The sequence below is a fragment of the Sarcophilus harrisii genome, chromosome 3 (assembly GCF_902635505.1).
Source record: "Sarcophilus harrisii chromosome 3, mSarHar1.11, whole genome shotgun sequence".
NCBI lineage: Eukaryota > Metazoa > Chordata > Mammalia > Dasyuromorphia > Dasyuridae > Sarcophilus > Sarcophilus harrisii.
The window spans coordinates 75,080,017-75,095,982 of NC_045428.1; the positions used below are offsets into that span (position 1 = coordinate 75,080,017).

Sequence of the window (15,966 nt, forward strand, 5' to 3'; positions counted from 1 at the left end):
CTGTAGATGTTTAATAAAAGTCTATCCAATTTATTAGAATTTATTTTTTAAAAAAGAAAAATATCTAATTGGACATGATTGAAAAAACAGTGAAAGAAGTCACAAATATAGGTTATCCCACATTTAACTTTAGTATCAAAATGATTAAGTCTCTAAAGGCAAAAAAAAATTGACCCCAAACATGATGAGTCAACAGAGTGACAGAGCAACCAAAAAAAGATAAACCATAACCCCTCCCTTATCTTAGACTATTATTAGATGCATAGTTTACAAAATGAAGGATATAATAGTCTGGGAAAGGTTAGAATATACACTGTTCTAGCCAGCCAACTATTATGTCTAGTTCTGGGCATCACATTTTAAAAACTTATAGTAATAGTTTTTGTTTTTATATCATCTTCACTCACAAATGTGTTTCTCCTTGCTCTTTTGCCCACTGAGTCAACACCTGTAATAAATAATTTTCTCTTTTCTCTTTTCTCTCTCTCTCTCTCTCTCTCTCTCTCTCTCTTTTTTTTTGGGGGGGGGGGAACTGAGGTAACTGGGGTTAAGTAGACTTGCCCAGGGTCACACAGCTATGAAGTATTAAGTGTCTGAATCTGAATTTGAACTTGGATCCTCCTGACTACAGGGCCAGTGCTCTATTCTACTGTGCCATCTAGCTGCCCCCATAAAGAATTTTTTAAGTGAGAAAAAATTAGTTCAGCAAACTAAACGGATACATCAAGTATATGCTATCTTCCACATTCTTAACTCTCCACTTTTGCAAAAAAGGGAAATAGGCATATTTTCTCATGTTTTCTTCAGGGCCAAGTTTAGTTATTATAATTACATTGTGTTCAGCCTTGGTTTCTTTGTTCTTTCCATTTACATTGTGGTAATCATTGTCTAGATTGTTTGCTAGATCCGCTTCACTCCACAAAAGTTCTCTGAATTCTTCATGTTTGTTGCTAGTTATAATTTAGTATTATTCTTCTACTACTAAAATTGGTTTAGCTAGTCCCCAAATGATGTTAGTACCACATTTTAGAAAGGACATTAACAAGCTGAGATTCATATCAAGGAAGATGACCATTACGATAAGGATGCTGAAAACCATGTCAGGATCAGTTGGGAACAAAGATGTTTCCTCTGTCAGATAAAAGAAAAGAATTGCAGGGGACATAATAGGTGTCTTCAAATATTTGAAAGGTTCTCTTGTTGAAACTTGTTGGAACTAAATAGAAGTTGAAGGAAGATTGATTTCAATATAACATTAGGAAAAATTTCCTAGCAATTAGAGATGTCCAAATGGGTAATGAACTACCTCCAGGAATATTGTTGAGATAGGAGTCATCTTGGGAGCAGGAGTTAAAATAGGTGATTCCCTGAGGTTCTATGTATGTATCAAACAATTGGCAGCAGATTCTCCTAAATAGGGATTTTAGTCTGACCTAAACATGCCATCATTAGATAACCATTTGAATTACTTGATAAGAACTATAGGATCAGCCAAGTCTACTTGTGATCACTTTGGTCATTTTTAGCCATTTTCACAAAAGGAAAATAATAAGTAACCATTTGTGACCATGGAATTCAAGCCAAATGCCTGTCACCAAGAAGTTGAGAAAAGCTCAAAACAGCCTTTTTACTTAAGTGAGAATCTTGGCTTCAAAAGCTGTCTTATCAACATTTGCAAGTCTCTGTCCTCAAAAGTCTGAAATAAACTAGACATATCAGTTTGATTTTACTTTCTCTAATTCCTCTCCAAAATACTTTAGAATTTTAAGATGGGACCATCACCTGCCTTGAATCTTAACAGTCCTCATCTATCTGGCTGTGAGTGTTGGCAGTTCCCCAGTATGCTGTAGCCAAATTGAACTACTCTTTCCCCTAACATACTCTGTCCTTTCTTGCCTTGCTGCCTTTACTCACAACTGTCACCTAGGACATGAATCCTTCCCTTATTTCTTTTATTGATAACTCCCCTTAAACTTCAAAGTATATTTTATTCTGCATTCATACAAAGTACATGCATCATATAATTCTTTGCATTCTAATTATTTGTGTTTGCATTTTATCCCTTTACTAAAATGTAGTCTCTATGAGGTAAAGGATCTTATCAACATATACAGAGGCAATATGATATGATAAATGTTACCCAACCTCAAGTCAAGAAGACCTTAGTTCAAATGTCTAACCTATGGTGACATGCTGGTTGTGAGATCCTGGATATGTCATTTTTCCTACTGTTGTCCCCAGGCAACTCTTTAAAACTAGAATTTGTAGAACAGTTGCCAACTGCATCAGTAAAGAGGGATTTCTAGCTGAGTTTCCTACAACCATGAAGTCATAAATCTTTAAAAAAATTATTACTTAAATTTAATCTATTCCAAGCTAGATACAGTAGGTCCCGTTTGATGTTGAAACCAGTAGAAAATGAATTTAGCTATATAACAAAAAGCAAAAAGGCTGAAACTAGACTCTCAGTTTTCCTGACATTCCCGGATGGTGATTATTTAAATTAGGACCTTAAACAGAAGTTAAAAAACAGTTGCTTTAAGTCCTGGATAATACCACTGGCTGACATGTGCAAACATAAGGCACAAGCAGAAAAGGAAAATAAAGAAGTTAGAAGAAAAGGAAGTAAATAGACCATTTGGCCCTCAAGCAAAATATAGTGAAAGGAAAAAGCTCACTCTAGGCTTCTACCTCCAAAAATGTTCTCCTCATCAAGTTGGCCCCTTCCTTTTAAAGAACCAAAGCTCAGTCGAATAGAACCTATACTTTCAGGAGAAGAAAAAGACAATGAAAAATAGAAAGACTGGTATGAAATTCAAAGAAAGAGGGGGGGAAAGTTTGCTTTAAAAAATAAATTGCCTAACTGAGCTAGAAAGTAATAGAATGTAAAAGCTGGAAAGAATGTCTTTAGGTAAGAAAATTAGTACAGAGGAGTTAAATCAATCAGGAAAAACAGGATAAATGGGAAATAAAAGAGAAAAAGCACTGGAATTAAAAAGTGTTAGAGAAGTTTTCCTGTATTATGTGGGATTTTAGTTGAGACTCAAAGGAGGCCAAGGAGGTCATTAGTCAGAGCTGAGGAGGAAGAAAATTCTAAGCAAAGGGGAAGGCAAAGAAAATATTGGGAGCTGTGAGATGAAGTGTCTTCAGATTGAGAGTTCCTTTATGGGGGTTAAATGACATCCATCCCTAAAGGTTCAAGGTTGGCTAGGGCAGAGCAGGGACTCAGAGGCAGAGTTTCTTTACTCTTTGAATTGAGCGTTCTTTCCACCACACCACACTGCCTTTTACATTGTCCACAGCCTTCTTATGACTAATTTGTTTTCTAACATTATTATAATTACATTCTGTATGTTATTTATTGGTATATTAGTATATTATTTATTAGTATGTTAGTATTTTAATGTATTAGTATATATTAATTATTAAATAGTCTCATTTTCCTCGGCAAGGAAATTTTAGCAAATTTGTGCCTTAAATTCATGCAAAAATTGATCTAGAGAATTAAAATGTCAATTTTTGTCCATTTAGTCAATTAAAATGAGGGTTTTTACCAAAGCATACATTATAAAAATAATTCCCTGAAACATCAGGAACAGTTGCAGAGTCAACAGTGTTTTGCAAGCAGTGAAACATTTACAAATTACACATTAATTGGATACACAGAAGGAGTTGAACATACACAAAGTGTACAGATGTTTAGGTTCATTTCATTCTCTGGAATCAACAAGAATGCCACCCATCACAGTGACAAGCTTTTTTAAAGAGCAGTCCAGCTATTCTCTGTCATAGACAATCTGACCACCCACAGAATTCACCCTTGTCTTTTCTCATGTTAAGAAAGCTGGCCCATCCCTTAGGAATTACATTTGTCCAGAGCTTCATAAATCACCCAGCTCCTAGAACTCTTTCTGTGTTGTGGGCTTCCTAACAAGTAGGAACTTCTCCTTCTCTTTCTCCCTCATTGCCTCCCCCCATTCATTGTCATCAGACCATTAAGTTAAATAATTCTCAGTAATGTGCATGTGTCGAGGGGTTTGACCAGTGTTACAGCTTGAATTTTTGTCTCCAGAGCCTGTACCAGGAATTTTTACCTCTTCGACATACATTCCAACTCTAAGTACTATATACAGGAGTAATGTGCTTAGATCAGTCTAAACTATTGAGTTGGGGGCAACAGCTGTTCCATTCCAATAATAATTCCATCCCGTTAATCCTTTCAGCAGTTGATTTACTCATTCATCAGAGACTGTTTCCAGTAAGAAGAAAAGATAGATGTTTGCAGCTAAGAGAAGAAATTTAAAAAGAAAAGCAAGTTAACTGCATAATAATTAGATAATTATCTCTCAGTACCTCATTTATTTTGAGATCTTTTTTTAAAATTTCATTTTTAGAACTAACTTTACAACATTACTTTCTAATATGAATACCTATTGTCACAATAGCGGTAGCTACAATTTATGTAACTCTTTAGAGCTTGTAAAATCTTGGAAATACATTGTTATTTGAGCCTAACAGTAACCTTATAAGGTAGATATTACAAGTGTTATCCCATGAGTTTGTGTCCAGCCCCATGGCTTCACTGCTCCCCACAAATCTGGGAGGTAGGAGAGCACAGTGTTAATGTCCCATTGATAAAGAAGGTTAAATGAGTAAATAAGTAAAATAGCTACAGGGCTTCCTGACTCTTCAGCCCGATGTGCTGTCTCTCTGGTTTCATGAATAGCATATTCTAAATGCTATAACAGGGCCTGAGAACAGTTTTAAAATGTAAAAGTTAAGAGTGTTTGTCCTGTCAACAGCAGAATGAATTATCTTTCAGTCTTGGCAGAGGTAATAGTCCAAATTTCCCCACCAGCGTGCATCATGTCCTGAGTTACTGCTAGGCTGACGAGGCCAGACTTTTATAATGGATAGAACTGTAGTTTATCACATTCTCCAAAAGCTGAATATCTGTCAGTAATCTTTCTTGTTGCTATTAGGTTGTTTCAGTCAGGTCCAACTCTTTGTGACCCTGTTTGAAGTTTTCTTGGAAAAGAGACTGGAGGAATGTGCCATTTCCTTCTCCAACCCATTTCATAGATGATAAAACTGAGGCAAAGATGATTAAGTGGCTTGCCCAAGATCACAGAGCTAGTATCTGAGACCAGGTTTGAACTCATATTTTCCTGATCCAAGGACCAATTCTTTACTGAACCACCTACTTTACTGCCCAACTCCATTCTTAAGTATGTTTTAAGTCTTCTCTTTGACCCTGACTTTATCACCAAATGTCATCTTGTTTTTATAATCTGGACCTTTAGTTATTGCAGGTCCATTTACTCAGCAACTTTTTCTTGACTTAGTCCCCAAATTGAATGTATGAGACAGATTTCTACTGGTATGCTTTCCTGGGATGATTGCACCTCTTTCTGTGATCTCCTGAGTATGTAGGGATATATGAATTGAGTATTGGTGCCATTCTTATTTTTCATCTTTAATTAATTATGTGGACACAAATGTTGAACTCGCTCTAATATAACTTGATTAACCAAATAACTAATGTCAGATATACTAATATCCTCATGGTATGAGAGCTAAGAATTGAAGTTCTATTACTGATAAGAACAGGATAGAACCCTGATAAAAGAGTATATATTGATATTAGTTGAAGGATGACATTTTAAAAATTTAAGCCATTTCCTTGGAAAATAAAAAATGCCCTCGGGCTGATAACTGGCTTGCTGACTACTAGATACAAATTTAAGGAGATAAGATTAAATGTGGCAATTCAGAGATAATTATGCAAACAAAAACTGACCTTCAATTACCTTATATTAGACATTATTATTGACTCCTTAATGACACATCTTATAAATCATTCTCCTTGAAGAGAGAGACCCTGTTGCCTTTTAAGACCTGCACCTAAAAACACAAAAGGGAACATTTTTGATGGGTTGTTAGGTCCCCATAGATACATGCAAATATTCAGCTACAAAAAGAAACCTTCATTACCAGATAAACTCTTTCTGATAACTTTGGAAAACAACTTTCTTAATTACTTAAAATAATGATAACAACTGACTTTTCTATATTGTCAAAATTATTAAGCAATTTACCCACAAGACCCACTGAAGAAGAAATGAATAAGTATTGCTCTCCACAATTTATAAAAAAAGGAAACTGAGACTGAAGGCAGAAGTGACTTGTCCAAAATTATGTGACTAGTAAGGGTTAGAGCCAGGATTCCAACCCAGATTTCTTTAATGTCAAGCCCAGCATTCTTTCATCTACATCAATTAGTAAAGAAGTACTTCCTTCTACTTTTCTTTCAAAGAACCTTTTTAAAAACATTACCTATATATTATTTGAATTTGATACATACACTTCTAAAACCTTATTAACTAATTGAACTGTGGGGTCTTTGTAAATGCCACAGATGATGTTCTTGAGAACTAGGGCATAGAAAGTCATAACTATTGGTGTTTAGACATTGACACCCCAAAGCAGAGAGGAAAAGTCACCAACAACTTTGCAGTATGACCTGAGAACTAGTAATGGCTACTAGTACCAGTTTTTGTCCAAGGGGTTTTTCCTCTTTATAAAATTATCATGGGGAAGTCTGATTTGTAAATCAGAATTTAGCTGAGAACTCTCTTCATTTCCTTTTAATCACACAAATTGCTAGGTTCACCAGAACTGTTAAGTAATAATAATGCTGAGAAGTTATATTGTGCTTTTCATCTTTAAAATACTATACAAACATAAACTAATTAAGTGAATTGATGAAGTGAAGGGATTTGCAAAGGTCTCCAGGAAAGCCCATATCTGGTTTCACCTAAGCAGGGAGAATAGTTCCTGGAAAGTATTAACTACTACTTTGAATGACATCTTGCAAACAAGGAAGGGGGAACTGAGTGACAGTATTTGACTTATGGTTAAAACTGACCATTCACATATGCCTTTTTCTCCACTTATCATTTGTCTAAGTCCATCTTTTGACTATTCCTACCTTTTTTCTTCAGTTTCTTTTTATTAAAGCTTTTTTCAAATTTTATTTAATCATTAAGCATTTTATTAAAGGATTAAACTTCTTGTCCCCATCTTTTTTTTTTTTTTTTAATAATTAGAACTTTGCATTGACAGTACATATGCATGGGTAATTTTTTACAACATTATCCCTTGCACTCACTTCTGTTCCGATTTTTCCCTTCCCTTCCTCCACCCTCTCCTCCAGATAGCAAGCAGTCTTATATACATGTTAAATATGTTATAGTGTATCCTAGATACAATATATGTGTGCAGAATTGAACAGTTTTCTTGTTGAACAGGAAGAATTGGATTCAGAAGGTTAAAAATAACCTGGTCCCCCACCTTTTCATAGAATTTTAATGGCAAACAATTCTTAAAAATTTGAGAGATAAGGAAACTGAGGCCCAAAGAGAATAAATGACTAGCCAGATGTCGCCCAACTGGTCTCCCAAATATTTCGTTTTCTTTCCTTCCTGGCAGTCTATTTTTTCAACCATCCCTCCCCTCTTTATTCATATTTCTTCCCTACATTAGGAGTCAGCAAACTTTTGATAGTTTTAGGCTTAGAGGGCCAAAAGGCAAAAATAAGGTTGTATTTATAAGAGAGAAAATAAATTTCTAACAACAATAATAATGATATTGATAAAGTAAAATTTTTTGTAATTCAGGGTATACCAAGAGAAAAATGGAATCCATTTCAAGGGATAGCATCTTGCTTAGGCTTCAAAGTTAGTGTTCTCTATCAGAAAAATTGATTGCAAATGTTCACCCGTTAATGCCATTCTCTAATGAAATTTTACACATTTTATCCTTAAAATGTCTTTTTCCCAACATGTGATTCATAAAGCAATGTGCATTTTAAATAAATAAATAATGCCTTTTTATGCAGATAGGTACTGCCAAATACTGATATCAGTCCACAAGCATATGATTTTAATTGAGTATATTCATCACTTGGAAAGCATTTATAGAATTCCAATTAGATTTTTCTCTTGATATTTGTCCCTTACCATGTCACTGAATTGTAGGTTAATCACTTCCCATTGAAGGTTAGGTAGAAGCTTTTCAATTGCATAGTTAACTAGATTTTGAAATATGAAAATTTCTGCATTTGCATTAAGATCTGAAAAACTCTGCTGGAACTGAGTTTCAAGTTTGAGCTTGGAAAATATGTCCACTGCAAATTTGCATAGGGATGGAGATCTCACCTAATTTTTGACAGTCTGAGAAGTGAATAAACTAGCTTGCTTGACATTCAAACAACATTAGTTTTGCATGGGCCCACTGTACTAGATTAAATTGTAATGAAGAAATATTTAACAAAATAATAGATAATACTACATTTTTAAAATAAATCAATCTGCAGCCCATAGAGATCTTTATGTACAGGATTAATGCTACATAACCAATACAGATTCATTTGGGCCCTAAACCATCCTTATTCTAAAAGGAAACTCAGTTAGTTAGTCATAGGAATCTTCTAGGAGTCAATGGACCCCAAGCACGCCAGAATTCCAAGTGTGATTCAGATCCCCTTGACTTGGCTTTGAACACCTCACTGGAGTAAAAGCAGTAATGGAAGGAGAATTGGATTTACTGCCCTCAGAAGACCAGAGTTTGAAATTTTGGATGTGCTAATTACTACTTGTGTGTCCTTGGATTAGTCACTCTATCTCTAGATTTCAATTTCCTTGTCTGCAAAAGGATGGGATTAGATTAGATATGTTCTAAGGACCTCCTCCAGCTTTAAAAAGTCTGTGGTTTTACTGTCTGGGGTCCCTAGATCCTGGGATGACAAAAATAATAATTGACATTTATCCAGGTGCTTTACCTACATTATTTCCTTTTGGCCTGACTAAAGCCCCAAAAGGTAGGTACTACAAATACCTACTTGCATTCTCAAGTAATAAATGAGAAAATGGAAGAGATATATTAATTGTCCTACTCCAAAACTACTAAGTGGCTGAGTTGGGGTTTGAAACCGATCTTCCTGCCTCCACGTCCAACATTGTCCATAAGATGCTGCCAGTGCCAGTTGGGTATCTCTCACCCAGACTACCCCTCTTCCTCTCCCCCCTGATTTTGCTCATAGAAATGGTCTTGGATTGGAACAGGTCTTTATATCTGGTTTTGCAGGAAGTTTCTCAGCCCAGTATTTTCATGGCTGTGTCTTGATGGCTATAAAAAAGTTCTTTAGAAACCAAACTGGGACCTTTAAGTAGACTGTTCTTATGGGCAAACATATACACACATTTGACCAAGGGCTATCTGCCCAAAAACAATGTTTGCAGTTTCCTTTGTGAAGAATTTTAAGCTAGGTATTCCCTTTGGGTTTATTTTAGGATAATTAAGAAAAGTGAAGTTGAAATTTCTTTTTCTGTCATTGCTTAAGCCCTTCAGCTCCACAACTCCATACAATTCATTATTTGGCAAAGGAAGTAAAGCCACCTAGTTTAATCTTCATCAGGTTTTTATTGTGTAAATGGAAGGAAATTTTCAGCTCTTTGAGTGGATCAGATTAGGGCTAATTAGTGACATCATAATCTACTCTCACTGAAGTAATTGATTTGCCAAGCAAATAAGTAAGTTGTAGTCTTACATAATGAATTTGGAAACAAGACTAATTAGAAAGGAGACAGCTTTCTGTTTTTATACAAACATCTCAGTAATGAGTAATGATAAGAAGCTCAAAAGTTAATTACATTTAACTGGACTTTAATAATGTTTTAGTAACTGAGTAGCTGTAAACGCTCCATACTTATTGCCTTCAGTTTTTATTTTAAAACATATGGCTCTACATGGGGTGATATTTAAAACTGAGCAAGGATTCAGTAGAATGTTTTCATTTAGTTGTAGATTTTTGAAACTTGAAAAGAGCTCGATAGTTTTTTCCTAACTTTTATTTTAACCAACTTGCTTTGCCTAAGGATACAGAAATGTCTGTTCCAGGATAACTTCTGTAAATGCTTCATCCATAATTATGAATAAAGTCTTTCTTGACCCTTAGACTAGGGATACTGTGGGAATTGCAAAGGAGATTATATTTAAAATTATTTTACAGTGTGACAATATTGTTTCTTCGTATCCCATCAAGTTAGCTTGTTACTAATGAGTGGCAGATGGCTTTGTTAAACTTTCATCATGTCTTTTAGCAAGACTTTTAAGGAGGGGCCATTTGTCAAGTGCAGGAACCCTCTTCATCAAAGTATTACCAACAGTTGTCCAGAATCTAGATGGAGAATAATAGACTGAGGAATGCCTTGTATTGAAATGGAAGCTCTATGGCAGAATCGAGGAGAGTAATGAGTCTGTATATAAAGAAATGGGTGATAAAGAGGCTTTTTTCTTTCTTCCTTTCTTTCTTCTTTTCCAATTTAGTAATGCTGCTCCCACTCCCAGCCCCCGTGGCTTTAGATGTTGTGAGTGTGCCAAGGGAGTGAAGGTAGCAGACAGAAATGGAGTGGAGTGTGTACCCTTTTTCCAGTCCCACACATCTTGCTTGGCTTCGGGTCTTGAACATGACACTGCAATTTCCTGGTGCCACACACGAGTAATAAGCAGCTGAGCTTGGCTCAGTGGTTTGGAGGAGCCAGCACTAGGTTCTTTTTTAACTTAATTGTAATTTTTGATTGGTCTGCAAGAAAGCAAATCAAATATGGTTTATTTTCTTAGGCTTCAAGAAAGCCATCAGCCTCAAATTCCATCACTGACCATTTTTGACCAGAACAAAAACAAAACAAAACAAAAAAACTGAATGTGAGTGTGTATGGCTCAACTGAAAGATAAACAAGGCAAGTCTCAAGAACTGCAACCGTACTAGATGCTCTTATGAGCAAAGAGTCCTGCAAATCAAATAATCATGAAAAATTATGTTTAGCAGTCCCTGCAGGCCTAGGAATAACAGAAATGGCACATGCAAGTGAATTTATTTAGAAAATACAAATGTTAAAAATAACAAAATCAACAGGAACAATATCAGTTTGATATTGCATTTTGTCCTTTTCTGAAATGTTATAAAAAATTATATGTAATTCACATTAGAAATCAATATATTTCTTTGAAGACAAGATCCATGTATTACTAGCTCTGAAATAGTAATATATGTACACATGAGAAAATCAGCAGGTACTGCACAATAATATAAAAAATTAAGTTTAATGGAAAACAGAAACAAATTGTTTTCCCCAATCTGGACAGCTGCTTTCTCTCAAAAAGACAGTACAAATTGGTATTTAGAGGAGGTAAAAAAGGTTGAGTGAAAAGAGTGGAAAAGGAAAAAGAACTGTGTTATGTTTTACACTAATTAATCTGTTGGGGTTTTTCCCACATATGTATTCATTGGTGGGGAGAGGGGGGACACAACAGAAGGAATAAGTTAGAGATACAGTGAACATGGCAACCTAAAATACAATCTATTCTAACATCTCATTGCATGTCCAGATAATTAGCTGGTTTTGTTCAATCTATATAGATGTCTAAAAATGAAGTTAATTTAAAATTATATTGACCTGAAATTAATTTAAGTACAGGTAAAAGAAAAATCACATATCTTTCAACTGTTGGTTAGAAGGTAGTCTAAATTAAGTTTTCAGATTTGTTTTGTTTTTCATCCAAATATTTTGGCTTTTCCAGAAATCATGGGATCATAGAATGTCCAAGCTAAGAAATCTTAAAGATCATCTTGTCCAACCTGGTATTTTTCAAACACTGCTTATGTTCCAATGTAAGGGAAAATAATCTACATATTTTGCATTCATTTCAACTAAGTCCATCCAAATGTTAGAGGAAAAATTTGATGTTTCAACAGATGTTATGTAGTTAATATAACATTTTTTTTACCCGGTAGATCTTGTTTCCTTATGTTTTTGTGGACTGTAAGTAAGGCTGAATCCCAGAAAATGTCTACTTGGTTTAAGATCGTAAACCAATTAGGTTCTTAGGGGCTCTAAGTTTACCATTCCTATTCTTAGAATTATAGGATATAAGAGCTGAAAGAAATCTTAGCAGTCATCTTACCTGCCCCTTTCATTTTACAAATCAAGAGCTTGAAGACCAGAGAGGGAAAATAAATTTCCTAAGACAAAAGGCTAAGGATGGATCCACACTCGGTTCTCCTTTCTATGACCCATGATTCTGCTTCAGCTTTGATATAATGAACATGGTCTATGTAGATGGCCTTGAGTTTCATACTGAACTCATCCCACATCACTAACTCTTTTGGACATTTCCAAGTAAATGTTGACGTTCCATTGTTACCATGTCCAAAATTGTGTTCATTAGAGCTTCCCCCAACATACTCCAACTCCCTAATTCATATAGGGCCCTCGTGTTTCTTCCATCCATAGTTTATGCTATCTTTTCTAAGGTAGACTTGCTCCTGTAATTCATTTGGGTCTAGAAAGGTTGTATGATTGTGTCACCTCGTTCTTCACTACTAAAAATGAATCCAATTATCTTAAAAATATTTGGGGGGAGGGAATATTACTTAATATTGCTATTTCATTTTGATATCAGGTCTAGAAATCATGGTAAGAAATCCAAATATGAAACAATAACCAATATCCAGGTTGTTGTAGGAGCAGCATCTCTTCTGGTCTCTATCACATAGTCTGGGCCAATTTTTTCTCTAAAAGAAGGTGGTGGTGTCCTGAGATTTCACTGATCTACAACACAACACAAATGTAAATGGAAAACACTTTTATTTTGCTAAATATAACCAAACAGATAATGTTAATATGTAAGTCAATATATGGCCCACAGGAATTGTTTTGTATAGTTTAGTACCCCATCCCCCATGTTTCTATTTGACATCACTGATCCAGAGGACTAGAACTTAAGTCACTGGATTGTACCTTCCTTTCTGCCTAAGGCATAAAATACTCAGTTGAGTTGATATATTTTTTTTTCCTCCTCGTGTCATCAGACATCTTCTTAAACTAGGAAGGATAGTCCCAACTTGTGGAAGCATTCACATACACAAGTGTGTGCAAATGTTTTATATATAAATATATGTATTGTGTGTATATATACATGTATATGTACATGTTTTAAAGTATATCATTATTCTTTTTAAAAGTTACATTAGAAAATGTCTTGTAGACTAGAAGCCAAAAAATTTATATCATCTTCCCAGTGCAGGCAGTCATAGTATTCACGTACATGATTCCATTTTTCTAAGCAAACAATCATATTCGTGCTCAATACACATCATTAGAATATGTACCTAAGGAATTTTATTTTTTTAAGGTGACCCTTTATTGAATACACATTATAACATTTTGTTCATCAGGCTAAAGAAACTAAAATTTAGAAAAGTTTAATTTTTTCAGTTAAAAATTAGGCAATACTTAAGAATTAGACATTAAATAGCAATTTTTTTGAGCTGAATATGTTCCTATATGTTATTTAAGTATACTAATGCATTTTGAATATGTCAAAGAGCTCTGCACATATATGAAGTAGTACTCACTCCGTGGAATTTTAGACTTTTGGTAACTTCAACTATCTAAAATATAGGCATAAATCTGAAAGTTTAAAAAAAAAAGATTTTGAGATGTAGCTACCTCAAAATTCATACATTCTTCCCCCCCCCCCCCCTTTTGGAAATGACAAAGAATAAAAATACCCAACAAGGAGTTAATGCTTAAGAGAAGGTGGCATAGTGGACAAGGAGGTAGAAGTAGAATCAAGAAGACCCTGTTTAAATCCAGACTCATATATTTACTGTCGTTGTGACCCTCCTACCCTCCAAGATTATTATAGGATAAAATGAGATAATATATGTAAAACATTTTGCAAACCTTAAAGTATTATATATGTACTAGTAGTAGAAATTCAAATTTTTCATATGGATCTTTTTTTTTTTTTTTTTTTTTTTTTTTGTATATTTTTTCTCACATATGGAAATGCCATTTTTGTGAATCACCAGCACAGGCAACAAAGATACATATGTACTACACAAATATTGATGTCAATTACTATAATGGGGGCAAGAATTATGATACAAAGGAGAGGAAAATCAGTGTGGAAGGAAACTTTCTCCAAGGATGGAAGAAATAAGGTGGGAAGGATCAGATAAAACTTCATGAAAGGTAATCTGACTTAGCCCATTAAGAATAGAGGGATTTCAACAAATGGAGTTTGAGGGAAAGGGACATGGCCTACAAATGAGTAAAGCGCAGAGATGAACAGAGGCGGAACAAGAATGAGGGACAGAATAGTATGTAGACAATATGAAGGTAAGCACAGTATTGATCACATTGTAGAGGGAGGACTGTGCACTAGGAGTAGATTAGACTTTATCCACTTGACAGTGACAGCTCCTGAAGATGTTTTAACTGAATAGTGCCATGTCCATAAAAGAACATTAATACAATCAAGTAGAATGGATTAAAGAGGGCATAGACTGTTCATGGGAAGCCCAGTAAAGAGGCTATTGGAATAGTCAGAGAAAAAAAAGAGGACGACTTGAGCAAACTTGGGTGCTAATGGTCATCCAGTTTCCACTGGAACAATTCCAGTGACAAGAATCTAATTACTTATTGAAGAATCCATTTTATTTTTATATAGTTCTAAGTTTTTTTAAAAGCCCAAATTTGTTTTCTATCCTAGAACAACACAGAATAAAATTCTTCAAATATTTGATACCTATCCCATTATCCAATAAGCTTTTTCTTCATAAAGTAAACATCATCAGTTCCTTCAATCAGTTATTTAATATTATTGCTTCAAAACCCCTCACTATGCTAGTCATCTCTTATGTATTGTCCCATGGTTTTTCAAGATCCTTCTTAAAAATGTAGTCCTCAGTAAATCTAAGTTTAATCATATAAAGGAGAAGGAAACAATAAAAAACAATCTCTGGAAATGTTGGTTCCTATGACTTATAAAAATAACAGCAATATTTTTGGCACTTTACATGTTATCTCATTTAATCCTAATGACATCCCTGAGAGAGGTAGGTGTTATTATTACATTTTACAGAAGAGAAAACAGAAATGTTACTTATCTACGGTCACACAGGCAGTATGTATCTGAGACAAACTTTAGTTCAGATTAAACTAAAATCTTAAACTAAAAACTTCAGTTTAGATTTTCTTGCTTTGATAATAGATATGAGTTTAGTATTCCCTGTAAAAGAGTGGCTCCTTGGCTTTGTATACCCCAGGCATAACGGAGGATCGGTGATTTCCCAACATGATAGAGAGGAAGATCAAGCTCCAGAAATTATGGAAGTGCTCTTGATTGGACAAAATGTTCCAGACACTTTCTCACCTGTGCCAGTGTTGATTTTGTATGGGTTTTTAAAATGTAATTGAAGACTTCTTATATCCTTGTTAAAATGTTTCATTTGTATCAATAGTAGCGTCCTTTGTAGTGCTAAAGTTGTGATATTCTTATTTTGGTACAGTTTCTTTATCCATGTATCTTAAGTATGATTACATTTTAATACCACATTTTATCTATATGTTGCTTCAGATTCACTTGTTATGTTATGCAAAACAAATAGATGACTTTGCATTTTTGTAATTTTATAGCTTTCCCCAGTGTCAAATTAAATAGTTTTTATTGCTCGCTCTAACACAGGGTAAAGAAAGAGGGGCAAAGAAAGAAATCTAGGTGATGTAAAAAAAAATTATCAGTGAATAAAAATGAAAGAGAATAATCTTAATTAATTTTTTCTCTAAAATTATGATAGTTTTCCCAGTTTTGTGAGTAAAAGCATATTCTCCATACAAATTAATTTATTTGCTGAGGATTACCATGTCCTAGTAAAGTAAAAATGGTTCTAGAAAGAACTTTTAGATTTTATTAATAATAGCAAAGAAAAAAAAACAAAGTAGAGTAGAACACATTTATTATATTTGCCATATGCAGAGTTGAAGAACTTGATTGTAATGAAATGAATATATGCCTTATTCTTGGAAGGCTCAGGTTTTTATATTTAAAAAAAAC

At 34.4% G+C, this 15,966-nt stretch overlaps 1 protein-coding gene across 2 annotated transcripts in view; it reads left to right on the forward strand.

Annotated features, from left to right (window-relative positions):
- The window catches only part of PLEKHM3 (pleckstrin homology domain containing M3), a 180,581-nt gene that overhangs the window by 128,819 nt on the left and 35,796 nt on the right, over window positions 1-15,966 (forward strand). The gene's annotated exons all lie outside the window — the stretch shown is intronic.